At 45.7% G+C, this 26,970-nt stretch overlaps 1 protein-coding gene and 1 non-coding gene across 2 annotated transcripts in view; one reads left to right on the forward strand and one right to left on the reverse strand.

Annotated features, from left to right (window-relative positions):
- The window catches only part of ATP10A (ATPase phospholipid transporting 10A (putative)), a 171,964-nt gene that overhangs the window by 3,770 nt on the left and 141,224 nt on the right, over window positions 1-26,970 (forward strand). The gene's annotated exons all lie outside the window — the stretch shown is intronic.
- Window positions 15,904-16,009, reverse strand: LOC132361436 (U6 spliceosomal RNA). The gene has a single exon (XR_009501724.1). It is a non-coding gene; the product is annotated as a U6 spliceosomal RNA (small nuclear RNA).

Here is a 26,970-nt window from a genome sequence, read left to right on the forward strand (position 1 = left end):
ACGAACAAACCTGAGTGGAGGTCCTATTTCCACGGCCTGAGCCCACGGTATCACCTCCTGGATTTCAGGCTGTGTTTAGGAAAACCCTCCTGAGCCAGCAGGATAAGAGCACAGTGGGTGATCCTGGGGGTTCAGGTCCTGCCTGTGGCCCCCACCCTGGGGGAAAGTCAGTCTGAGCATCACTCGGCTGTGGGCTAGTGCGATGGGGGAGGCATGGAAGCCCTTTCTGGTCACGTAGACCTCCCTGGTGTTGGTGACAGTTGGCTGGAGAAGCCACCTCCTTCTGGGCACAGGTGGAAAGAAAGGGGATGACTGAGTTCTGTCCCCCTTCCCTCCCAATGTGACCTCAGGTTTCTGTTGCTGGGGGGCTTGGAGTTCACTTTAGCTGGCAGGCATCCACCTCCAGTACCAAGCGAGCATCCAGCTGGGACAGGGCAGGCGCCACCAGGGGCTGGGATGAAGGGGGCAGCGAATGACCACAGGTCCCAAGGCAGGTGGGACTGACAGAGGAGAGGGGACAGGAGTGCAGAGCCAGCCCAGAGAGTGGCGGTTCTGGTGGTGGGAAAGCAGAGCATGGTTATCAGAGGAGGAGCTGGGGGGAAATTTAAGAAGAAACATTCCTGGAAGGGGATTTGCCCAAGAGAGGTGAAGGGCGGAAGCAGGGGTCCAAGCACTCATCCACCTCTTCAACCACAGGGCGGGGGTGTAACACGTTAAAACCAGAAACCTCGCCCTTGCTGCCAGAAATGGAATGAGCCTCAGAGTGGCACAGCTTGAGGTGGGGGTCCTGCCTGGCCGAGACTCTGCACAAGCCCCCCTGCCTCACCTGCACTCCATTTCCTAACTAGTCAAGTGGGGTACTGGCCCCAGGTCCACGTGCCCCTTCTGGCCCTGGGAGAGTTTGGCACCCTTGTGCTATGGGCTCCCCACCCTCTGCCCAAACCCTGCCTGGGTTCTTGTGTAATGTTTTTTCCCTTTTGCTTCCATACGCTTTGAGATAACTCAAACACAGGCACCTTTCAGTGTCTGTCTCTAGGATGATGGAAACAGCAGCGTTTCTGCATGAATTAACCCAAGATGACTTTTCCCTGAATCTTTTGGGCTTTGGGGGCTCTGTTCTTGGACTTGAGTATGGCATCTTGGTGTCTTTCCACCATCTTGTGGGAAAACAGGTAGTCAGGGCGTACTCTAATGCTTATCTTGGAATTACTCTGATATTTGTCTCTTCCCTTTCCTTTGATTCTCGCTTTGTTTCCCCAGCTCATCAGGGTTATCTGTCCAATTTGCTTACCCTGGGCTTCATGATTTGTTTTTTCAGAAGAGCCTGAAATGGGACCTGACAAAGTTCTCCTTTTGTTTCTGTCCATTTATCTTGTCTTGGTCCTCCTTTCCTCCCTTTCCTGGAGAGCCCAGTCTCTTCCTCACCAGCAGCAGAAACATTTTGCCCCTGGGAAGCACAGCATCTTTGTCTTATTTGGAGTAAAAGATTTGAAGAAGCAGAGGTACCAGCGCAAGACCCAGGGGACAGGGACATATCAGGACAATGCAAGTCCTCTTTAAGCAGGGACATCCCTCTGGTGTGCTAGGTTGGGGGATACTTGAGGAATAATATTTGGACATTGCCATTCACATGGTTTTTTGAAATAATTTTTCTTTTGATACCTTTCATGAGTCATAAATAGGGTCCAGTTATAGAAAAAGAACCTATCTTTCCCTAAAAACTTGGTTGCCCTCAGGAGTTAGTCTTGTTCATGGGAAGGTTCTTTTTATACTTGTTAATATGAGCCAAGTGTCTTAGTGCACAGTTCCATCTTAACATCCTGATGGTCCTATTTTCACATCCCCATTTCACAGATGAGGAAACTGAGCTTCAGGGCTTGATAGCTGCCTTAGGGGTTCCCTATTAGGAGATGACAGTGCCATGGCTTGAGCCCAGAGTCATCCTGCTCCGACTCCATGTTTGTAGTTTTCTTGTACTTGTCGTCTCCACCTCCTAGAGCAGTATGCTTCATTTAAAAAAACCCCAAAAGACAAAACCTTCAATATTTTATTTATCTCAGAGTATTTTCTAATTTCCCTGGTGATTTCTTCTTTGACCCATTTTATTTAGGAATGTTTTAATTTCCATATATTGCTGACTTCCCCAAATTTCATTGTTATTGATTTCCAGTTGCATTCTATTTACACAGATAAAGAGCAGTGCACAGATAGGGAACCTCTGTGTCTCCATCACCTAGTTTAACAGTTAGCACCTCATGGCAACATTGTTTATCCATATTGCCCTCACTCCCTCACCCCCTTTTATTTTGAAGCACATCCCAGACATCAGGACATTTCTTCTGTAATGTTTCAGCATTTATCTTTAGAAAATCAACAACTATTTAAAAACCTAAACTACAATACCATTATTATAAAGAATTAATATTAATTCCTAATATTATTAAATACCCAATCAATGTTCAAATTTCCACTTGTCTCATAAATGCCATATTTTTTTTTCAATTTGTGTGTTTGAATCAGATCCAGATAAGGTGGCCTCATTGCAATTGGCTGATCTGTCTTTTAGGGCTCCTTTACTCTTTTGATTTCTTCCTTTAAAATTCCCTTTCTCCCTCTCTCTCTCTCTCTTTTTACCCCTTGCAATTTGTTTTATTTATTTTTCCCCTTGCAAAATATATTTGAAGAAACTGAGTTATTTGTCCTGGAGGGTTTCGCATAGCTTGAATATTGCTGATTCCTTTCCTGTGGATCATGTAACATATTTCTTTCTACTGTAATTCCTGTGAAGTGGTAGGTGAGTCTCAATGCTTTATCAGAGTTTCATCAGGTTCAGGTTTGATTTTTTTTTTTTTTTTTTTGGTCAAAACCACAAGCGTAGGTGGTGCACTTCCATCAGGAGGAACATAAAGTTCCTTGGTCCATCTTTTTGTGATGTTAGCAGCCATGATGATCATTGCCTACATCCATTTATTTGCTAGTGGTTGTGAAATGATGGTGGTCTAATTCTTTCATTTATTATTGGGAATACTTTCATAAAAAAATTCTTCCCCTCATCTACTGCCTGGTTTCCCAGGGGTACAACTCATATAGGAAAGAGAGAGAAATGCTTGATTTGGATCACTAGCATCTTCCAATTGGAACTAATTGGTTTTCTAAAATGTTTAAACTTTTTATTTTGAAATAATTTTAGACTTTATAGAAAAGTTGCAAAAATAGTATACCCCTAACCAACCTTCCTCTAATTTTAACATTTTACTTAGCTGTACTCCAGTTGTCAAAACTAAGAAATTAACATTAGCACAAACCTATTAAATTAAACTACATTTTTATTCAGATTGAAATGGTTTTTCCATTAATGCAGTAACAAGTATTGGTCAGTCCTTCGGGTACTGATCCTGTATCCTGCCCCCTTGCTAACTCATTTATTAGACCTAATACTTGTTTTGTGGATTCCTTAGGATTTTCTATATATGATCATGTCTTGCTCCTGATCTAAGGGTGAAAACATTCAGTCTTTCACCATTAAGTGTGATGCTAGCTGTGGCTTTCTTATGGATGCCATTATCAGAGAAAGTTCCTTTCTATTCTTTGTTGACTTTGTTGAGGTTTTTTTTCTTTTAATTTTATTTTTTAAAATCCAGAAAGAGTGTTGGATTTTGTTAAATGCTTTTTCTTCATCTATTGACATGATCATGTGGCTTTTGTCCTTTATTAAATTAATATAATGTGTTACATTGATTTTTCTTTTTTTAAAAAAAAATTATTTATTTATTTATATATATTTTTTATTTTTGGCTGTGTTGGGTCTTCGTTGCTGCATGCGGGCTTTCTCTAGTTGTGGTGAGCAGGGCTACTCTTCATGGCGGTGCATGGGCTTCTCATTGCAGTGGCTTCTCTTGTTGCGGAGCACGGGCTCTAGGTGCGTGGGCTTCAGTAGTTGCAGCGTGTGGGCTCAGTAGTTGTGGCTCGCAGGCTCCAGAGCACAGGCTCAGTAGTTGTGGCACACAGGCTTAGTTGCTCCGTGGCATGTGGGATCTTCCTGGACCAGGGCTCGAACCCGTGTCCCCTGCATTGGCAGGCGGATTCTTAACCACTGCACCACCAGGGAAGCCCCTCTCATAGTGGTTTTGATTTGCGTTTCCCTGATGGTTAGTGATGTTGAGCACCTTTTTGTGTACCTGTTGGCTATTTGTATATCTTCTTTGGGAAAATGTCTATTCAGGTTTTTTGTCCATTTTAGTTGATTAGTGGCCTTATTATTTTTGACACAATTCTTTGAAAGCTTTCAGTGGCCTGAGAAGCCCAATATGTCTGTTCTGTTCTGCCATGCTGCGGTCTGGCTGGACCTTCATCTGATGGTCATTCATTATGGTGATCAGCTACTCTGCAGGTTTCATCTTTTCTGGAAGGAGTCAGGTGTCTCATCTGTGGGGGCAGTACTGCCTCTAGGTGTGTTTGCAAATATTCAGTTATCACAGTGACTGCCAGCCTTCCTAGGACTTGGTGCACCTTGACCAGGGTGCTGAATGGTATGTGATGCTCTTGCCTAGTTCTGGATAGTGCCACCCCATAAAGAACGCCCCTGTCCCCAAGACCAGTCAAGCCCTCATTGAAAAGCACTTTTGGAAGACATTTTAAAGACAAAGCTTATCCACGTTTCTGGATTCCCTGACTTGGGAAGATTGAGAGAGGGCTGTGTGTCTGCTAGGGTTCTGCCCTTTACAGTGGGGTGGTCCAGCTTCTTGTTGAATTCCCTTAACAAGGGAGCCCATTGTACTTATTTGTACAAGACTTACCTTGCTATATATAATGCACTGAAAGAATTCACAGGAAAAATGGAGAAGCTATTTTGATCTTTGCTTTTTTAGAATACACTTAGCTTGGCTTTCTATGTTTACTTGTTTTGCATTTTCCCAGAGTACAGTTTGTATACATTGCCCCCAACATACAAGTTGAAGTAGATATACTTTTAGCTAAAACAAAGACCTTTGTCATTAGCCTGTGTAGTTTTACCCTGGGTAAATGGACTGCTTTTGAAAGCATTTTGAAATATTGAAAGTAGCTTGCGGACTCCCGTTGCTAATCTCATGGACCCCTGATAATCTCGGGATGCTCCTGGTGGCTCAAGTATCTTCTTAGAAATGCACTTCACTGGAGAAGCACTACAGGGACATGGTGACATTAAGGCATTATTTGTTTAGATTAATAATTAGAAAGCAGTGTGGTGAGTTTTATAAATCCATTGGATGTGGTAAAATCCTTTTTTTTCTTTGGTTTTAAAAATATCAATGAGTTAAATTCATTGACCTATTTGCAACAACAACCTACAGTAGGTCCTTGGTTTTCAAAAGGAGAACAAGTCTTGAGCAGCCAGGGTGGCTTCCTCCAGGAGTGACCTGCGTGCAGGGCTCCTCAGAAGAGGACTTCATGGCCCTTCTGAGATTCCAGAGCTTAGAAGAGTAGGAACGTCCTGTCAGCTCAGGATCTGCCTTAATTTTTCTTCTTCTTTTCTTTTTTTTAATATTTATTTACTTATTTTGGCTGCAATGGAGCTTAGTTGCAGCATGCGGACTCCTTAGTTGCAGCATGTGAACTCTTAGTTGCTGCATGCATGTGAGATCCAGTTCCCCTGACCAGGGATCGAACCCGGGACCCCTGCATTGGGAGCTCAGAGTCTTACCCACTGGACCACCAGGGAAGTCCCATCAGTGCTTTTCTGATGGAAATTTCTGCTCCTAAAGGACTCTAGTATCTGAGGGGTTAACGGAATGGGAGGAAGCCCAAGCTGTCACCAGGCGCTTTTCACTGCTCTTCTGTCCCGCCCTGTGTTTCTGTGTGCTTCCATGACAGCTAAAGAAAACCAAGTTCAGGAGAGTTCAGTTTTGGTTCCAAGTTCTCTCCTTTGTCAGATGTGACCTTGGGGCTCTTGGCGGCATCTGCCCCATGGGTCAGCTGCAGATGGGGACGCGGGCGTGGCGCATGCAGGTGGATCCCACCTGAGCCGCCCTGGCTTCGTGTCCTGCCAGCCTCCTTCGGGTGGTGCCCAGATGCAGGGTCTTCTCCGGACGGTGAGTGGGCGGAGGAGGGTGCCCCGGGATTACTCAGGGTGCGGCCACCTCCCAGTCTAGTGCTGTTCTCTCCAGCGCCCGGGCGGACACACAGATGGGACCTCTCCCCTTGCCCTTGGCCAAGTTGGAAATCATTTTCATTTCAGTTACAAAATCCATCCACTTTCTCTATCCCGGTCATCTTCAGGACCAGTGGCTCAGGAAATCTGTTGACTCAGAAAGCTCAGAGCGATCTGAGGCAAAAAGACACGGCAGGAAGAGAGTGGGTTGTTGGGAGGGAGGCAGCGTTCCTCTTGGGATGCTCTCAGCTTTTGTCTCTGAACAAACAAGCCATCTTTAAACGTGTGCAAGCGATTTGTTCCCTCTTCATTTAACAGCCTCAGGATACACACAGCATGTATTTATTTTATAAAAGAGTACTTGTGCTAAACGGCACGATAGTTTAGTAGATGTGTCTTGTTTCTCATGACTAATTGGTAGCAGCCTAGGCCCTAGCATTCCATATTGCAGTTATCATCCTCATTCTTTTACTTTCTTTATTTATTTTGCCGTGACAGACTTTAGTCAAATCAGATGTGTGCAACTGTTCCTGGTATATTGAGACTGGCATTGTAACGTTTTCCACTTACAGTGGTTTTTTGTTTTTTTGTTTTTGGAAAGAAAAATCATTGCTTTTAAGCGGGGTGGAAAGTTTGATTCATTACATTGAGGTCTGGTTGCTGTGTTGCCTCTTTAACAGGCTTGACGCTAGGCCAGGGCGCCAGGCCCGGGACTCCTTCACATCAGCTGAGCATCAGGGTGGGGCTGAGTCCCGGGGCTGTGGCTGCCCCATGGCAGGGGCGTCTTCCTGGTTCTGTGGGTACTCCCCACTGATCGCTGTAACCGCCCTGCTTCTGGCCTTACTTTCTTTTCACCCTGTTTTCTGTCTCATTGATCTTCTGTGACTTAATGGGAATTCCTTCACAGTGCTGCAGGGCTGGAGGAGGGGTGGGCTGCTGCAGGGACCGCCATGTCTGTTACTCTTGGCTCTGATCCCAATCACTGCATACAGTGACATCTTAAGTCAGTCCCTGCTTCTTCAGGCCCTTGTTTTTTAATTGTCTGTGTTCAGAGGCTTTTTTTTTTTTTAGTTAATTAATTAATTAATTTATTTATTTATGGCTGTGTTGGGTCTTCGTTTCTGTGCGAGGGCTTTCTCTAGTTGCGGTAAGCGGGGGCCACTCTTCATCGTGGTGCGCGGGCCTCTCACTATCGCGGCCTCTCTTGTTGTGGAGCACAGGCTCCAGACACGCAGGCTCAGTAACTGTGGCTCACTGGCCTAGTTACTCCACGGCATGTGGGATCTTCCCAGACCAGGGCTCGAACCCATGTCCCCTGCATTGGCAGGCAGATTCTCAACCACTGCGCCACCGGGAAGCCCTCTGTTCAGAGGCTTTGACATCTGGCCTTTGCCACCTGTGGGTGGATGGCTCCTCCCAGGACCAGCCAATTCCTAGAGAGAGCAAAGGACTGGCCAGTGAGTGTGTCTTTCATATGCAAACCAACCAATCCAGAGCCCACACCCTACACACCCTTTTATCAGGCTGTCACACTCAGGGCCCCCAAACCCTCAGGGCCAGGTAGCAGACAGCTGAGGACAACCCCTATGTCCCAGAGCCTACTGATACTATTCCTGAGCCTGGTTACCCTGCCTCACCCTGTCCTTCCCACGGAAACCACAGTGAAGTCTCTTGCCCACGTTTTCCCCCCACTCCTCTGCCTCCTGACTGCCGTGGTGCTTCCCCCGTGGCCTCTCCTCCTGGGAACTGAGAAACAAACTATCTTTTCACTGGCAGTGTCTCCTGATCTGTTGGCTTCCCCACACCTGAGTAACAGTAACCCTACATTAAGATGTGTCTCCACACAGCTACTACCCCAGGCCCTCTTCAGCTTTCTTGTGTGTCTGACTTCACCTCCTAACTTAGCTACTCCTGCTTCGTCTGCACCTCTCCTGTGGTCTCCCCTCCTCATTGCCACCAGAGCTGTCTTTTTCGGTTTATAAATGTTACATCTTTTTCTTTGACTCTTGGAACCTCTTGATTAATCCTGATGTCATCTGCACCCTGCATGCTGAGCTGCAGCCCTGGACCTCTGTGCACAAGGTCCCGGGCCACCTACTCTCCGCTGTGCTGCACACACCTGTAGCCCCTCTGCCCCAGCACCCTCTCCCCATCCCCAGCCCTTTTCTCCAAGGCCTATTAACCGCTCCCTCCTGCTGCCATTCATACCTGGAGCAGGAGTCCCTCCTCTGTATCCTGGGTGTCTGTGCCCTTCCTCTGCTCCGTATGCTCTGTCCTGTCCTGCTCTCTGGGACCAGCCAGTCCTCATTGCCCCTGCTGTGATGCTGTGACAGGGCCTCAGCATCTTTGATCTAATAAGTGAACTAATCCTTGTGATACCTGAGTCGTGACACAATGAATGCCTGTTGGTAGAATAACAGCCCCCTAGAGATGCCCCAGAATCTGTGACTCTGTTAGGCTACATGGTACAGGGGAATTAAGGTTGGTTACAGATGTAATTAAGGTTGCTAATCAGCTGACCTTGAGATGGGGAGATTATTTTGGATTATTCTGGTGAGCCCTTAGTCTCATCACCAGTCTTTAAAGGTAGAGGAAGAGAGGGCAGGGAGATGCAACGTTTGAAGGACTCAACTGACTGTTGTTGGCTGTGAAGATGGAGGGAGGGTTCCCAACCTGCGGAGTGTGGGTGGCCTCTGGGAGCTGGAAAAGTCAAAGAAACCCTGTCTCCTACACCCTCCAGAAGGAGCACAGCCCTGCCGAGACTTCGGTTTTGTCCCCACGAGACCCATATCAGACTCCTGACCTCTAGAACTGTATGATAACACTTTTGTGTTGTTTCAGGCCACTGAGTTGTGGTGATTTGTTACAGCAGCCACAGGAAATGAACACATCTCTGTTGATGGGAGGATCTGACAAACAAATACCAAGTTCTTGAACCATAGCCTTTTGTGTGTTCCTATCAATTTATCTAGTTTCAGTTGAAAACATCTGTAGCTGTTTGAAATCAGCTGATGATACCTGAGAATTCCACGTTTGCTGAGTGGGGCATGAGGACATGGTAGAGTGGGAAAGAGGTGTTTACTTGTTTTTTCAGTTGAAATATTTAGTGATAAGACATCATACATGTCTCTAGCACTGTATACTCTTCAGAGTTTTTATGAATTTGTGTGGGAAGTTCACAGCCAGCCCTGGAGGTGCTGATAAATTCTTCATTGACCCTCTCAGGAAATGGTGGCCCAGAGAGGGAGGTCTCGGCTCAGAGGGGGTGCACCTGGGGGGTGGGACAGATGGCTCTGGGCTCTGGGATCCCAGGTGACGCTACCCAGGGCCACCAGCCACATGCTGGCCGTGTGCTACCCTACGTGAGTATCCAGGGCCATTTTCATCTTGTGTGTGGGTGCGGATAAGGCTCCAGCTGTTTAATTATTTCAGGCTTTTGAGAAAGTGTCTGAAACCAGATAGTTATCCTTACACATGCCAGGGCCCAGAATTTACCAAGGGTTAATGACCAAGAGCATGTATGCTTTTTAGAAAAGTTTAAATGTTGTAATGGACATTCTTTTCAGTGTAGCTGGTTCATTTGAGCAGTAATCTCCAAACTTTTTTGATCTCACACCCTTCTAAGTCACAAGCACTTGTGTGTGTGCGCTCAAGATGGACTTATTTATGTATAAATCATAGACATGTAATGCAATGCATGAATATATAAGTGAATTTAAAAGTAAGGTAAATAGCAATTACAAATAAAAGTGGTGATGTTTTTCTGCACCCCAGTGATGGTGTGTTTTTGTGTATGAGCATGCCCTGGAGCATCCTCAGGTGGCCTTCTGTTTATCTTAGTTCACTGGAGAGCGTTGCGTGTGTTCAGATGCACAGTCCAGTTCATTCTCGGGATTTCTTTTATTTATCCAGGGCCACTTCCAGTTCATTCTCGGGATTTCTTTTATTTATCCAGGGCCAGTCCAGTTCATTCTCGGGATTTCTTTTATTTATCCAGGGCCACTTAGGAACCTTTAAAGAACCTCAGGCACTGCTAATGCCCACTGTTCACAGAGGGACGGTCCTTCCCTGTGTGCCATGAGGTCCATCTGGTGGTCGTGGCCTGTGAGATGCTGGGTGTCTGGCTGTGTCCACTTTCTGGGCACAGATGGCTTGTCAGTTCACACTGGGCAGCCTGAGCCACGCCGCATGGGCACACTGGCCACCTACTCTCCAGTGTGCTCTTTCCTGTGCTTTACTTTTAAAACCTTTTTATTGTGGTAAAATACACATAACATTTACCAATTTAACCATTTGTAAGTGTACAGTTCAGTGGCATTAATTACATTCACATTGTTGTGCAACCATCAGCATCACCGCCAGAATTTTTTCATCTTCCCAAACTGAAATTATCCACATTAAACAACAACTCATTCCTGCCTCCTCCAGTCCTGGGCACCCACCAGTCTACTCTCTGTCTCTTTGACCTCACATGAGTGAAATCATACAAATTTGTCCTTTTGTGTCTGACTTATTTCACTTAGCATAATGTTCTCAAAGTTCATCCGTATTGTAGCATGTGTCAGAACTTCCTTCCTTTTTGAGGCTGAATGATATTCAGGGAGTATGTGTAGACCCCATTGTGTTCATTCATTCAGCTGGTGATGGACATTTTTGGGTTGCTTCCACCTTTTGGCTGTTGTGAGTAATGCTGCTATGAACATGGGTATACAAGTATTTGCTTGAGTATCTTGTGCTTGACCTTTATGGGGATGTTTTGCATGGATTTCATTTGGATGCCCTGGCTTCCAGGGGCTGTATCTATGTATTCAGGATGGCACAGTCAGGGTGCATCTAGGCAGCATGCACTATGGGGTCTTTCCCCACCGTTAGCTTTTGTGTGGCTCCCATGAACTAAGGAGGTTGCTTCAGCCCTTTACCTTCAGGTGGTGCTGCCAACAGACAGGTCTCCAGGAGCCCAGCCGATGTATCCGTAACCACACCTGTCTCCCCCAACTACACACCTGCAGACTTGGGGGCACTGCTGTCAACTTAGCCTGGGTCAGGTGCTCCCTCATGGTCCTGTTGCCTGGATATCATCCCGCCCTTTATCTTTGAGCTTGAGATTCCTTTGGGTCCAGAGGCAGCTCTGTTTACTGGCCACCCAGGCACAGCTGTCGGCTCACTGCAGTGCACGCAGGTGGAGGCACCAGGTGTCACTGTTGCCGCATCACTGGGATGTCCTGATGCCCACACGTGCAGGAGAAAGGGCCTGCTGACTTTGCGGTTCTGCGGGTGTGACTTGGTCTTTGCCGCCTTTGGCACCTTTCTCGCCTCTGTCATCCTTACTGGTGTTCAGAGTCTCCATCCTTGTTCACGCTTTGATTCCCCACGGTCAGAGCCCAGGGTGTCTTACACCTCCTGAGAATCTCCGGCCAAGGTCTTGCTTGGTGAGTTCCACCTCGTCAGATGGAGGTGCCACCATCTCCCTGCATTTGGGGCTTTCTCCTGGGTCACTTGCACCCTTTTGATGGGGCCCTTGTTCTGGGCTGTGTCCCTTTTGGTCAAATCAGAGGCATGTGGTGACTGGTGATTGGAGGAAGACGGGGAGGGCCCAGTGGACCTAAAATCTGTCACTGAAGACAGGGAGGAGTTAAGATCATTCCATGTCCCTGAGGCTGTCACACCATCCCTGCCCGCATGGCCCCACCCCTGTTCCACGTCTCATTTTACAGTTGGGGCTAGGCCTGTCCCCAGAGGGTGAGTCTGCAGGTCTACAGTGCTGGTGGCTTTGCTGCAGGAGCAGGGCCAATGTGCCCGCCCCATCGCTTGCCTGCAGCCCTGCGGGATGGGCAAGGTGTGGACAGGGAGGGACCCCTGTCCCCCCCCCCCCCCCCGCCAATCAGAGTGCGTGGAGTGGCGGGGGGCCGTGGTGAGGGGACAGGTGGGGCTGTGCCCATCACTCTCACTGCATGATCGTGAAGCCCTTTCTGAAAGAGGCTGGTTTTCAACCTTCTTTTACTAATAAGTGAGTTCTTACTCTATCTACATTTTGAAAGCTTTCAGGAACACAGAAATTGTTTTTAAAGGAAAACAACTTTACTTATTTCCCTTTTGATTACCTGAGAAATTAATATATCCCTTTAAAAATAGTACATCATAAAAACGAATATAGGGGGGAGGAGAGAAGATGTAGTGGGAAGCAGCCGCATAGCACAGGGAGATCAGCTCGGTGCTTTGTGACCACCTAGAGGGGTGGGATGGGGAGGGTGGGAGGGAGGGAGATGCAAGAGGGAAGAGAAATGGGAACATATTGTATATGTATAACTGATTCACTTTGTTATAAAGCAGAAGCTAACACACTGTTGTAAGGCAATTATACTTCAATAAAGATGTTTAAAAAAAAAAAAAAACGAATATATTAGGAAAATGGATGTGTAGAAAAATATTTCTTAAGCTTCATTACCCTTGTTCAGGCCCATAAAAGTTCCTTTGATTTGCGTCATAATTTAACTTGAGGTTGGAGTTTATTAATCCTCCTGTTTGTAGAGGGTCCAGCTGGCCAGAGGTGGAATGTACAGAGAAACTCCAGGATTTGTTATCTCAAGGTCATTTCCACTGAATGGCAAATTCTCTCCCTTTTTGAAAGCATTCAAATTGTAATGTTATGACATACAACCAATGAGAAATAATAAACATGCTATCAAAGTGTATGACAAAGGCATTTTTTAATCCCTGTGTGCTTTGTGGCCTTGTGTCATTTGTTTCTCACATTTTGGCTCCTTCATATTATTTGGAGTGATAGTAAAGTAAGGTGTCATCTCCACTTGATTTATCTTGAGCAAAAGTTCCTAGTGTGGTGGGCTTTGTCATGGTTTTGGCAGAGGGGGACATTGTTGTTTTAGACAAATACTTCAAAACTATGCTTTAAGGCCATGGGAAGGTGGAGAAAAGTGAAAAGGAGACTCCAGCCCTTTCTGACAGTGTCTGTTGAGTGTTTGTGAATTTAGAGTTTCTGGTATCAACCAGAAACAGCATCCAGAAATTGCTTCTGGAATTAGTGGGGTCTGTGGCAGGAGCTGTGGGCTTGGCATGATTGACTGTGAGAGTTCAAACACTGGGAGTGTCATGTGGGTGGCCCAGCATCTGTCTTTATTTGGGGGATGAGTTCTTCTTGAACATCCTCAAAGGGCTGGGGTGAAATCTGAGTAGATGGAAATCTGCGGGGTCAGGGCTTAGGGAAAGATGTTGAAAGAAGCTGTCTTCATTCATATGTGCCTAAAAGAGCTGATGGTGCACACACGTGTGTGTCTGTGTGCACGTGCACATTTGCTGTCATAAGGGATGCAAGTGTCAACCTGCCACGCCCACCCCCACCCCCCAAGAAAGGAGCATGTCTTTTCTGTACCAAATCTAGGCAATGAGTTGGGAACATCAGCTATTCGGTCTATGCAGAGGCAAAGTTCAGTCAGTTTCTTAGAGAAGGTATTCTACTCCCTGCTGTTTAATCGCATCTCTGTCTGCTCACGTGGAAGAGTTGCCTTCTGTCTCCAGCTTTCTGTTTTGAAGTTTGACATCCCCAGAGGTGTGGCCCCCTGGAACCCTCTGTGCACACTGATGTGGGTTTGAGTGGTGAGGAACGACTTGAGATGCCCCAGCCACACCTCGGGCCGATGAGGGGTGGAGGATGAGCCTTTGCTCCTTGGGTTCGCACCTGCTGTCTGGCACCGGGGGTGGGGGAGTGGGGAGGTGTGTGGAGTGACTCGGGTAGACAGGAGTTTGCACGGTTTTATTTTGTACCTCCGCTCCAACTTTAAATTGTTGGCATCTCCTGTAGCTGTTTAGAACACTAGGTTTTGAAATTCTGGATGGTGGAGGAAGGCAATTTTAATAGTTAAATAAAACTACTTGATAATAGAGTCAGAGTTCTAGCTGTAAAAGACACCTTATAAAATCGGAGATGACATTTGTGTCTGAGACCTTAAAGACTGCTGACATTAATCATATATATAGATTATGTAAATTCTATTTATCACAATATGAAAATGATGCATTTCTTATAGAAATATCTCAAAAATACAAGTAAACTGATGGTTTAGTTTCTCGCAGTTCATTGAAACATGGTAGAAAAATTGAAAAACAGAGACTTCCTGGTTCCAGAACAAGATGGTGTAGATTCACTTTTCCTAACTCCTCCCCTACAACCAAATCCTGGAAATAATTCAACAGACAACAGTCAAAGAACACTGGAAGCTGAGAGAAGAAGGCAGACTGGCTGGGGACCTGAGAACCTGAAGTATGATAGCACGGTGAATTCTCTGGGTCTCCTTTCTACCTCCCATGTACATCCAGCCTGGGCATGGAGAGTCCTGTAACCAGAACTGCCAGCAAGTATAGACAAAAACAAAAAAGGCTCTGTGGCCAAAGGGGAAGCCCAACAGTGACCTAGGAGAGCCCCATCCCACACAGGGCACCAGCAGGCACTGATGCTCCTGTAGGAGCAATGATGGCACAGCTCTGGGTGCCCTGCTCTTCACCCAGTAGCATAAGGAGACCCAGGCCCAGGGGTGTCTGCCCACCCACCCACACCACAGTGGAAGGCAACCTGGGGAGGTGCCTTCCTATTGCATGTACAAAAATCCCAGAGTTAACATCATACTACTGGTGAAAGACTGATGCCTCCCCTCCTAAGAATGAGAACAGACAAGAATGTTAGCTTCATCACTCTTACTTGATACAGTACTAGAAGTTTTTGCCACTGCAATAAGATACGAAAAAGAAACAAAATGCCTACAGGTTGGAAAGAAAAAATAAAACTTAATTTGCAGCAAACATGATTACCTATGAAGAAAATACTAAGGAATCTACCACCAAAACCAAGCCAAACCAAACAAAAACAAAAAAACTAGTAATCCTAGAGCTAATAAATGAGCTCATTAAGATTACAGCATACAAGATCAACATATACAAATCAATTGCATTTCTATACACTGACCATGGACAAGTGGAAACTGAAATCATAAACACATTACCATTTATAATTGCTCCAAAGAAAATAAAATACTTAGATATAAATTTAATAAAGCTCATACAAGATCTGCATGAGGAAAATTACAAAGTGCTGATGAAAGAAATGAAAAGAGATCAGGGTAAATGTGGAGACATACCATGTTTATGGATTGGAGGAAGCATTGTAATGGAGATGTCAATTATCCCTAAAATTATCTTTAGGTTTAACACAATTCCTATCAAAATCTCAGCAAACTTTTTGTAGACATAGGCAGGCTTATTCTGATATTTATGTGGAAAAGCACAGGTCATAGAATAGCTAAGACAGTTACGAAAAGGAATAAAATGGGAAGAATCACTCTTCCCAATATTAATGCTTGCTGTAGAGCTACAGAATTCAAGATAGTGTGGTATTGGCAAAAGGATAGTCACATATATCAAAGGAACAGAATAGAGAACTCAGAAATAAACCCACACAAATATGTCCAATTAATTTTTGGCAAAGAACCAAAAACAATTCAATGCAGGAATGTATAGCCTTTCAAGAAATTGTGTGGGAGCAATTGAATATCTAGAGGCCCAAAAAGAAAAAAAAAGAAAGAAAGAAAGGAAAAAATCCTAAACCTTACACCTCATACAGAAATTTACTCCAGAAAAATCATAGATTTAAATGTAAAACTACAAAACTTCTAGAAGAAAACATTTTGAAAAATTTTTTTCAGGACCTAGGACTAGGCACAAAGTTCTTAGACTTGATACCAAAAGAATCATCCATAAAAGGAGAAGTTGATAAATTGGACCTCATCAAAATTAAGAACATTTGCTGTGGGAAAGACCCTGTTAATCTTCTCTGTATCGTTCCAATTTTAGTATATGTGCAGCCGAAGCGAGCACAAAGACCCTGTTAAGAAAAAGAGAAGACAGATTACAGACTGGGAGAGCATATTTGCAAATCACATACTCAACAAAGTGCTTGTATTCAGAATATATAAAGAACTCTAAAAATTGAACATTAAAAAAACCTAATTTGAAAATGAGCAAGAAATGAGGAGACATTTCACTGTAGAAGATATGCAGGTGGCAGTAAGCACATGGAAAATGTTAAGCATCCTTAGATAATAGAGAAATGCAAATTCAAACCACCAGGAGATATCACTGTACATCTACTAGAATGGCAAGAACAAAAATGGTGATAACACCAAATGTTGCCACGATGCAGAGAAACTGGATGTCTCAAGTATTGCTTGTGGGATTGTAAAATACACCCACTTTGGGAAATAATCCTTTTAAAACCATAAATAGAATTTCTCTATGAACCCAACTGTACTCTTGGGCTTTTACCCCAGAGAAATGAGGATTTATTTTCACACAGAAATCTGTACACGAGTGTACACAGCAGCTTTATTCATAATAGCCCGAAGCTGGAAACAACCCAGGTGTTCAACGGGTGAATGGTTAAACAAACTGTGGTCCATCCACACCTTGGAATGCTACTCAGCAATAAAATGGAATGAAGTGTTGTTACATAACCACTTGGATGGGCCTCAAGGACATTTTACTGAGTGCAAAAAGCTGATTCCAGAATGAAACATGCTGCATGATCCCATTTACGTAGCATTTGTGAAATAACGTAATTATGGAACAGATTAGTGGTTGTCAGGGGTTAGGGATGGGGAGGATGGGTGTGGCTACAAAGAGGTAGCATTGAGGGGGTACTGTATCTTGATGTGGTGTTTATAAGAGGTTACACATGGAAAATCACAAAGAAGTACACATATACATACACAAGTGCGCTTAAAGCTGGTGAAATCTGCATAAGCTCTGTAGGTTATACCCTTGTCAGTTTCCTTGTTTCAATATTGTACTCTGGTTATGCAGAAATGCAGGATGTTAACATGGGGGAGGCTGGCTGAAGGGTGCATGGGCCCTCCCTCTACATTTCTTTGCAACTTCCTGTGACTCTATTATTATTTTAAAACAAAAAGTTTAAAAATGATCATTTTGTTATTAAGTACTATAATTATTAAATATGAAAAGGAGACACAGAAATTCAATATTCCTAGGATCCAGACAGTGGGACTGTGAGGCTGCCAGGACCATGGTCTCTGAAGGGGTGCCTGTTCCCTCATGTTGCTCTGCCATTGCAGCAAGATGGGGAGAGATGTGCTGCCACTCTTCCCAGGGAGTGGTAGTGTCAGACATTACACGTCCCAGCAGAGATGAAGCGCTTGGGTAACAACATCTCTTATGGGTGTGGGTATAAGCATATATACCTTGTGAATAACTGTAATTAAGGGCAAATAGAAGAATCTTGCTGTTATTCCATACCTGACTTTGAGGTGACTTGGTTCTCTGGTTATAAGGAAACTATAAAACACTCGGGAATATTAGCTTAAATTAATGCCTGGAAATATCCCATAGAATTTTATCTTAATAATGTCCTTTCTTAAAAAAATAAATTTATTTATTTTTGGCTGCGTTGGGTGTTTGCTGCTGCGCACAGGCTTTCTCTAGTTGTGGCAAGCAGGGGCTACTTGTCTTTGCAGCGCGTGGGCTTCTCATTGCGGTGGCTTCTCTTGTTGCAGAGCACAGGCTCTATGCGCGCGGGCTTCAGTAGTTGTGGCACATGGGCTCAGTAGTTGTGGCACACAGGCTTAGTTGCTCCATGGCATGTGGGATCTTCCCGGACCAGGGATCGAACCTGTGTCCCTGGCACTGGCAGGCGGATTCTTAACCACTGCGCTACCAGGGAAGCCCCCTTAATGTCCTTTTATCTTATTGTTATGAGTAATTCAGATAATGATGTTGGAAGGGATGCACTAATGCACACACCCTGGAGTTTCTTATTAACCCGGGCTCAGTCCTGGGAATATCCCAGCCCTTTGCCTTTGAGATCAGGATTGTAACTGGATGCTGAGGGATAGCCAGTGTCTTCTAGAAAGAATTGGTCTTGGATAAAAGCATATTGCTATGTCACAGTTGACACCTATGTAAATACACATTTTTAACATATTTACAAGAGATGGATACTGCGCAGAAACACTACACTGCATGGGATGTTCCTAAAATAAACAAGCTTTCATCCAGAGACATTCACTCCCAGGAAATAAGAACAGGGGCAGGTGTCTCGCAGTCCTGTGGAAAGGTGAGGAAGTTCTCAATAGGAAATGCCTCTGTAAGGACCTTGATTTCTAACTATAGAGAAAGGCTACTTCTAGAACAACATCTTGGAGACATGCCCGCCCTTTCCCAATTTGCTCAGGGGAAATAGGTTAAAGGAAGTACCACACGCAATATCATTAATCAAGAGCCTTAACTCTCAGCGGGACACTTCCCTGAAGAGGCTACAAGGGACTCCATTGCAGAGGCGTTTAAAGCTGCAGAAAATCAAAACTTAATCTGCATTTGAGTAACAATCCCTGTTGTTGGATTAATAAAATTATTTGGGGGGGAGGGATGGATTAGCAGTTTGGGATTAGCAGGTGCAAACTATTATATATAGAATGGATAAACAACAAGGTCCTATTGTATAGCACAGGGAACTATATTCAATATCCTGTGATAAACCATAATGGAAAAGAATATGAAAAATAATGTATTTATACATATAACTGAGTCACTTTGCTGTACAGCAGAAATTAACACAACATTGTTAACCAATCATACTTCAATAAAATAAAAATATTGTTTGTGCTAGAATGGAGATTGAAGGGTGGCCTTGAGCACAGAGCCGAGCCCTGAGGCTGTCGTTGGGATGCTCTAAAATCTGGTTCAAGCCAGGGCCACCTTGGGCTTTCACACTGAGGCTTGGGAAGTTGTCACCCAACCCAGGTGTGGCTCTGCTGGGGATGTGAATTTGTCACAGGCCGTTTGGAACCTCCAGGTCCAGGACCTTCGCTCTGGCTCCTGAAGAAGCTGAGGCTTGTGCAGGAGCTGAGCTTACTTGGGACTGTGTTTCGTGCCTGCCTTTTGCAGGCACGTGACCTGATGTGAGATGAAGAGTACATTCCGAAGTGTTCGTTAGGCCTCTGAGATTCTTACTGCTGAGTAATAAGCAATTTGAGTATGTTGGTTTCACATTGAAAAATCAGAGTATCCGAGTTTCTGTTTTGTCTGAATCAGGCCAAATGAGAACCTGCCAAACCTCAAGAAAACTGGACCCAGATGGAGTACACACTTCCCGAAAGGGCCTTCCCATGGGACCAGCTACATGCGACCCGGATGTAGAGCAAAGATGACCTATATGCTTCTCTGACATGTGCCCACCAGAGTTAAATGCCTGGGCCATTTGGCCTTAGCTATCCGCAGCTTTCTTCTTCTTATTTTAATTCGTTATCCGCCCCCCAACCCCCACCCAGTAGCATCTTAGTACTTTTACATATTTTCTTACTCTCAATAAATTTTTGCTTAAGGGCAACCATGTGACAAAATAATTCCTATCTAAACCACCATTTCTCTGAAAGTTCAAGGCCATTTCATATCTAATGAGATTTACTAAAGTTAAAAATCTCAGTATGGGACTTCCCTGGCGGCGCAGTGGATAAGAATCTGCCTGCCAGTGCAGGGGACACGGGTTCAAGCCCTGGTCCGGGAAGATCCCACATGACGCACAGCAACTAAGCCTGTGCGCCACAACTACTGAGCCTGTGCTCTAGAGCCCGCGAGCCACAGCTACTGAGCCCACGTGCCACAGCTACTGAAGCTTGCGTGCCTAGAGCCCGTGCTCTGCAACGAAGAGTAGCCCCCGCTTGCTGCAACTAGAGAAAGCCCGCGTGCAGCAACGAAGACCCAATGCAGCCAAAAATCAATAAATCTATAAATAAATTTATTAAAAAAAAAATCTCAGTATGTCTGAGTTTTTAATAAAACAATGAGTCTTACTGCCATATACATTAATCCATTCAAACTAGCTTTCTTAGCTGTGTAGGCGGGGGGTGGGGTGGGGGGAAGCCCTCCTGGGGAGACCATATCAGAATCAGCTGGAGAGGTGCTTTTTCCGAGTGTATTTGCTTCCCTAGGTGAATATTTCCTCTTCTCCACTTCCCCTTTACTGCTTTGGTTTGCAGCCATCACAGGAAAACAAACTTGCTTCCCGCTGGTTTATTCTTTTGCAGACAGAGTAGAATGAGGTCTATTAGGGAAGGCTAGCGACAACTGGAAGGTACCTCTTTTCTGGAAAGCAGCTGGACCTATACTGTTTGAAATCAGAGACCAAAGCAGACCCAGTTTTAACTTGACTAAATGTGGGGTATAATGACAGACATCAGGGTGGTATGTCACAGAAACACTGGAACAACTTCTGCTAAAGTTATGGCTAGAACTCCCTAGCGCAGTGGTTTTCAAAGTGTGGTCCCTGGACCAGCATCATCAGCATCACCTTGGAACTTGTTAGAGGTTCACATTCTAATGCCCTGTCCCCCACCAATTGAATCAGACTCTGGGATGGGTGCTGTCCTCTGTGTTTGGTACTGCCGCTTGCTGAAGTTGGAGCCCAGGCCTGAGAACACTGGTGCCATCAGCTTTCTCCCTCCTGTTGACCTCCACACTGCCCAAGGGCAGTGCCCCCAGCCAGGTTCTTTCTTCCAAGAGCATCATCACCTAGTTTAGCCCTCCCCTGCCCATCTTCCCTCCTGCCAGCTCCCCTTTTAACCAGGTCTGCTGTGTGTTCCCCCTTCAGTTTGCCCAAAGCCTGCCCCCTATCCTCAGCTGTTTCCTAGGACCCCCCCCCCTGCTGAATGGGAGCAGACAGGTGATTTCCACCCAAGTGACTGTGAGTGTGCACAGTTTCTGGTCCTGTACCCATTCGTGCCCATCTGTTTTAGATAATAAGATCTTAGAGCTTAAAGAGCATTGCAGTTTATACCTTTCCTTTTTGTTCCTCAAGTCAGCAGCATCATCTACACATATGAAGCCCAGTTGCAGATGTTCTGTGGACACAAAGGTGAAACATTGGCCTTTGTCTTTAAGGGGCTTACACCTGAGCCAGAGGGACAGGTGCTCACAGAGATGGCCTTGCTAGAAGTGTGGTTCTTTGCAAGTGACTTCTGCCCTCACTCTCCTCCTCTGTGAATCAAGGGTGATGATGGTACCCATTTCCTAGGGTTGCTATGGAGACCAGCTCACGTGAGCCAATACCTAGAATATATGTAGGACAGTTCCTGGCACATAGTTGGCACTAATTAATTACATAGCTGTCTGAGAGGATAGCGGGGATGGTCAGCCCTGGTTGCACTGCCCAAGAAGACTTCCTGGAGGAAGTGGGGTTTGCGAGGGCCTTGAGGATGTCTTAGTGTTTGACTAGGTAGGTACGAGTTTAATAAAATGTGTCTGCACTTGGTTGCCTTGTGTTAGTGATGTCTACAGCAGTTCAGCCCACACCATGAGCCTTAAACGCTTCTTTCTTTGATGTTGGCACTGCCACCTCTGTGGTCAGGGCGTGTTTCTTTTGCCACCACATTTATGGGGTAGTTGGTTCAGACAGCCCTATGGAAGGAAGTTAGAAAGGGAATAGAATTAGCGAAGAGAAAAGGGTGCAGAAAGAGAGGAAGAAATGAAGGGATCCACTGGGAAAGGTGGAGCAGGAATAACATAAGGAGCTGCTGCGGGGGAAGAAAAAGTGGGAAGGGATTGGGAGGGAGGGAGGGAGGGCGGGATGCCCAAGACTCCGGGATTGTGTTCCTGCCTTAAAGGCTGCACTGACTCCCGCAGCCCCGAAAGCAGCTGGTGATGTTGGTGACTGAGTACCCGTGTCCCTGCCCTGACACAGAGGGGAGCCACTTCTGGGGGTGTTGCCCCTGTGGGGGTTAGGGGGGCCACAGAGCAGGGATTCCTTTTATATTTTTTCTTTTTAAATTTTGACTCCAAAGTGAACAGAAATGTTTGGCAGCAGTACTCTACTGGCAAGTGACTCTTCAGAAAATAAAACTGAGGATCCTATAGGAAAGTCAGCCTGAACTGGCCTCTAACCAGTCCGCCTTGGCTGCTGTGGAACCGGGTTTCCATTCTCTAGAGACAGGGGTATTCCATTCCGTGAGGTCTTTGCGGAGCGTGGCTAACATGCACGTGTACATTGTGCTCTTTTAATTTCTTCTCTAGGCAGAAGGCTGGTGGTTGCCCGTTTTTGTTTTACTTTTTTGCTTTACATGTAGTACATGAAAGGAGAGTGATTCGGATGTAAAGGATATGCGCTTGGAAAAAACCTAGAACCCATCTGAAATAGTTCCCATGATCGTAAAACAAAAAATGGAATCTGCCCATCAGCAACCTGGGATGTAAAGATGCCAGTGTGGAATCCCTGTGATGGACCCAGAGTGTCTCCTGTCTTTGTGACGTCTGTTCCCTGCTGAAACAGGGTCTCTGTCAGCATAGGAAGTGGAGCTCAACTCTCCACCGTGGCTGTGGTAGTTTGGACACAAACCGGGTGGCTTAAAACAATGGAAATTTATTCTCTCACAGTTCTGGGGGCCAGAAGCGTGAAATGGAGCTGTTGGCAGGGCCGTGCTCCCCCTGAAGGCTGGAGGGAACCTTGCTTCATGTAGCTCCTGGTGGCTGCTGGCCACCCGTGTTTTTCCTTGGCTTGTAGCTGCATGGCTTCAGCTTTTATCTTCATCTTACCAGGGCTGTCTTCTCTCTGTGTGAGTCTCTGTGTCTTTGTTTTCTTTACAAAGGACAGCAGTCAGTGGATTAGCACCCATCCTATTCCAGTGTGGCCTCATGTTAACTTACAAAGACCCTATTTCCAAATAAGGTTGTGCTCTGAGGTTCTGGGTGGACATGGCTTTTGAGGACACTTCATCACAGTGTAATTGACTTAGTCACTTACGGACACTTGTCTCTGTTGGCAAGGTTTGTTGGTTTTCTGTTTGTAAAGGATTCCATTTAGGTGGTGAATAAGGAGTTGTTAAGAGCCGAGGGTGGTGTGGCTATTTGGAGATCTCTGACGGAGCTTGTCTTCTGGGTCTTCACCTGATCAGGCAGTGAGGTGGTGCCCACGGGAACCTCCTTCAGTGCAGGGAGAGTCTGGCTCATGGTCCCTGGCTCCCCACGCCTGGCACAGCACCTGGCACGTCATATGGCTCGGTTAGAGCTTGTAGATAAATAGAAACTCAGAAGACGCGGTGCATTAATCCATATGGTATTTGGAAAAAATCCTTGAAGACACTCTGATTGCCAAGTATTTCAAGGATGTTGCTGGGTCAGCTTTGCTTTCACATCTCTACACACTGACGTGTGTTTTTATAGAACTCCCGAAAGTGGTTCCCTCCCCTATTAGGAATTGCCCGCCCATAGCATTCCCCTGGAAAATGTTATCAAGGAGATTAACTGCATCTGTGAATAAATCTGGCATTTTTTGGAGGGAGCGTAAACACACAGAACATACTGCAGTTACAGTCATGGCCCAATGGCATGTAATTGCAGCGAGTACCTTGTATGGGTGGGTCCCCGCAGCCCGAGCCACATGCAGCTTTGGAATGAGCTGGGCTTCCAGAGGAAGGAGTGGGTGTGGGCAGTGCTTCCAGACGTCCAGACACAGTGGAGGGTGCTGGGTCGGGCCCAGGGTGCAGCCTGTCTGCGGGGGGAGTGGTGGGCGGGTGGGGAGTCTGGCTGCATTTCACTGTGGATTCGTCATGCACCCCAATTACAGTTTTAGCTTCGAGTGATGCGGATGGGCTGTCGGATGCAGGAAGCCTGGCACATGGCGAAGCCATGAAGCTGGAGGAGGGTGGATGGTCCTCTGAGAGCACTGTCAGCTCGGCCAACTGTTTTCTGGTATTTTTTGTGCATCTGAGGAAATGGATTCCTTAGATGTGGAATGTTGACTCCCATAAGCTCTTAGATATTGAAGCTTCCTAAAGCTAATATTTTAAAAGGGTCTAATAATGAAAACAAAAAGAGGTAATTTTGTAGTGTCATGTCTTCTTGGGTGTGGGAAAATTATAGACTTAGAGTTCTGGACCAAGGACCCTCAACCCGCAGTGAGAGAAGGGGAGGGGTCCCACAGAAAGATGCCCATTAGTAGAGCAGAGGTGTGGCATCTGGGGACATATGCTGAGTGAAGAGACAGGGAGGATGGGGCATGGTGCCAGGCACTGCCTGTGGGCACTGCGTCTCCTGCAGTTAAGCCTCTGGTGTGCTTGTGCTGTGGAGGGGGCGGGGCTGTCCTCACTACCCCTTTGCTTCATAGATGGAGCCTAGCTCCAGATGGTTTTCCCTCCCTGCGTCCCTCACTTGTCACCCCTCCACCTCCACTGACCCAGCTGGCCTGTGCCTCCGCCCCTGCCCCCAGTGCGCACCACATACCCTCTACCCAGCAGTGATGCCTTACAACCTAAAGCAGATCTCACAGGCTTCTGCTCCGAAGCCTCCCTGCCTCCCCTCCCACCCGGAGGAAGACCCAAAGCCCTCTCCTGGCCACAGGGGCTCTTTACCGAGCTGGCTGCTGCCTGTCTCCCTCCCTCCTGTCCTCGCCCCCCCACCACCCACCCCACATTGGCCTCCGGGCTGTGCCCACTTCAGGGCCCTGGGCAGCTGCCCTTTCTGGAACCTTCCCCACGCTCCCTGGCTTGTCCCACACAGTGTCATCCACATCTGGGTTCCAGTGTCGTGTCCTCAGGAGCCCTTCCCTGCATCCTGCTCCGTTTATTCTGACACCACTCACCACAGTCCACTGTTGGTTGTTTTGCAGCACTGCCCCCCCGCCCCCCATTAGAGTGTGAACTCCACAGGAGCAAGAGCTTGGCTGCACACCTGGCCCCTCGAGGGGAGCCCACCTGCCTCCTAAACATGCTCAAGGCATACATACATAAGGTATATTTTAAGGAACAAATAATGTCACAATGCTCATTAACCATTGCCTCACCTATTTAAGGCTTTACTGGGGGCCTTGTTTTTACTAATCTTTAAAATGGAGCTGACACTTCCTCCTCAGTATAACTTTAGGTTAAAAGGATGCAAAGTCCTGGTAGCATTACTCCTTGGGTGCTTTCAGGGGTTGCCCTCCTCCTTGGTGACATCACTACCTGCCATGAAGACACCTGAACTGACACCTTCCCCTCCTCCCAGACAGGTGTGGCCAAGCTTTGTAAAAATTCCGTTATAAAAAAAGCACTCTGGGACTTCTCTGGTGGCGCAGTGGTTAAGAATCCACCTGCCAATGCAGGGGAAACGGGTTTGAGCCCTCGTCCAGGAAGATCCCACATGCCATGGAGCAACTAAGCCTGTGCGCCACAACTACTGAGCCTGTGCTCTAGAGCCCGTAAGCCACAACTACTGAGCCAGCATGCCACAACTACTGAAGCCCACACGCCTAGAGCCCGTGCTCTGCAACAAGAGAAGCCACCGCCATGAGCAGCCTGTGCACAGCAATGAAGAGTAGCTCCCGCTTGCTGCAACTAGAGAAAGCCTGCGTGCAGCAGTGAAGACCCAATGCAGCCAAAATATAAATAAATAAATAAATAAATAAATAATTTTTTTAAAAAAAGCACTCTTTGGACATACTTGTGTTATTGCAAGAAAAATGGGAAAGAAAGGAGTACAACTGGCCTCCTCTCCCCTGCTCCCCGTGTTGGTTCTCGCAAGCACAGTGGAATCACAACATCTGCCACTATTCCTTCTCCCACACATTTCCAGCATGTGTGAGATGCTGGACATGGCTTCATACACAATGAACAGAAGGTTGCCAGGTATCGCCAGCCATAGAAATACCTACTTTCTGAGTGAATGTTCCATTTCTATAAATCTATCCTGAGAAAATAATCTTTAATGCAGTCACAGATTAAAGTGTCCAAAGATAGTTTGTACAACAGCAAAAATAGAACATAACTTAAATGCTGCTAAATTAGCATAATGGTTAGGTATTACAGTACATTCATTTCTTGGAATATTAATGTATTTATTAAAGTATATTTAAAAATACTTTTATTGATAATTCCATGGGAGTACTTATAATTGAAAAAACCAGTACAAATGATACTTAACATAGCATGTTAAATTCCCCTCTGTTTTACACCCCTTTTAGCCACATTCTGTAAGTTTTGGTGGTTGTGTTTTCGTTTGCATTAATCTCAAAGTATTTTCTCTTCTTTTTAAAAATTGTTTATTTATTTATTTATTTTTGGCTGCGTTGGGTCTTCGTTGCTGCATGCGGGCTTTCTCTAGTTGTGGCAAGCAGGAGCTACTCTTCGTTGCTGTGCGCGGGCTTCAGTAGTTGTGGTGCATGGGCTTAGTTGCTCCGCAGCATGTGGGATCTCCAGGGCCCAAACCCGTTTCCCCTGCATTGGCAGGCAGATTCTTAACCACTGCGCCACCAGGGAAGCCCCTCTTTCACTCTTGAGGTTTCTAAACTTTAAAGTCTACTAGAATATGTAAAAAATGAGTTTCTTTAAATATTTGGTTAACTTCTGAAAGTTTGCATATTGTAGAGGCATCAAGATTTCTTATTTAGGTTAAATGGGTCATAACTTAATGAAGGTAGATTTGCAACTTTAGATAGAAAATGTAGTGTAAGAAAGACATTGCATAGGAATCTAGATTTGTTTTTACGTTCGGTTGGAATTAGCAATTCAGTTTGGCTGTACTGTTTACCACAGTTAAACATTCAAACATTGATTCAGCTATGAATTGGCAATACACTGCTTTGTATAAGGTATAAAAGATGACGGGAAATTGTTATATGTAAGATAATTTTCCCTATTGACATTATTTTCTAAGCTGTAGGTTCTGAGAGAGAGAGAGAACAAGACTTAATATGCTTATGGAGTGAGACAGACCTGTGTTTTGGCTCCAGCTGTGCTTAGATGCTAGTTATGTGAATTTGGGCATGATGCTTGAAGCCTGTATTTCTCTGTAAAATGGGA

Source organism: Balaenoptera ricei, chromosome 2 (assembly GCF_028023285.1).
Source record: "Balaenoptera ricei isolate mBalRic1 chromosome 2, mBalRic1.hap2, whole genome shotgun sequence".
NCBI classification, from domain to species: Eukaryota; Metazoa; Chordata; class Mammalia; order Artiodactyla; family Balaenopteridae; genus Balaenoptera; species Balaenoptera ricei.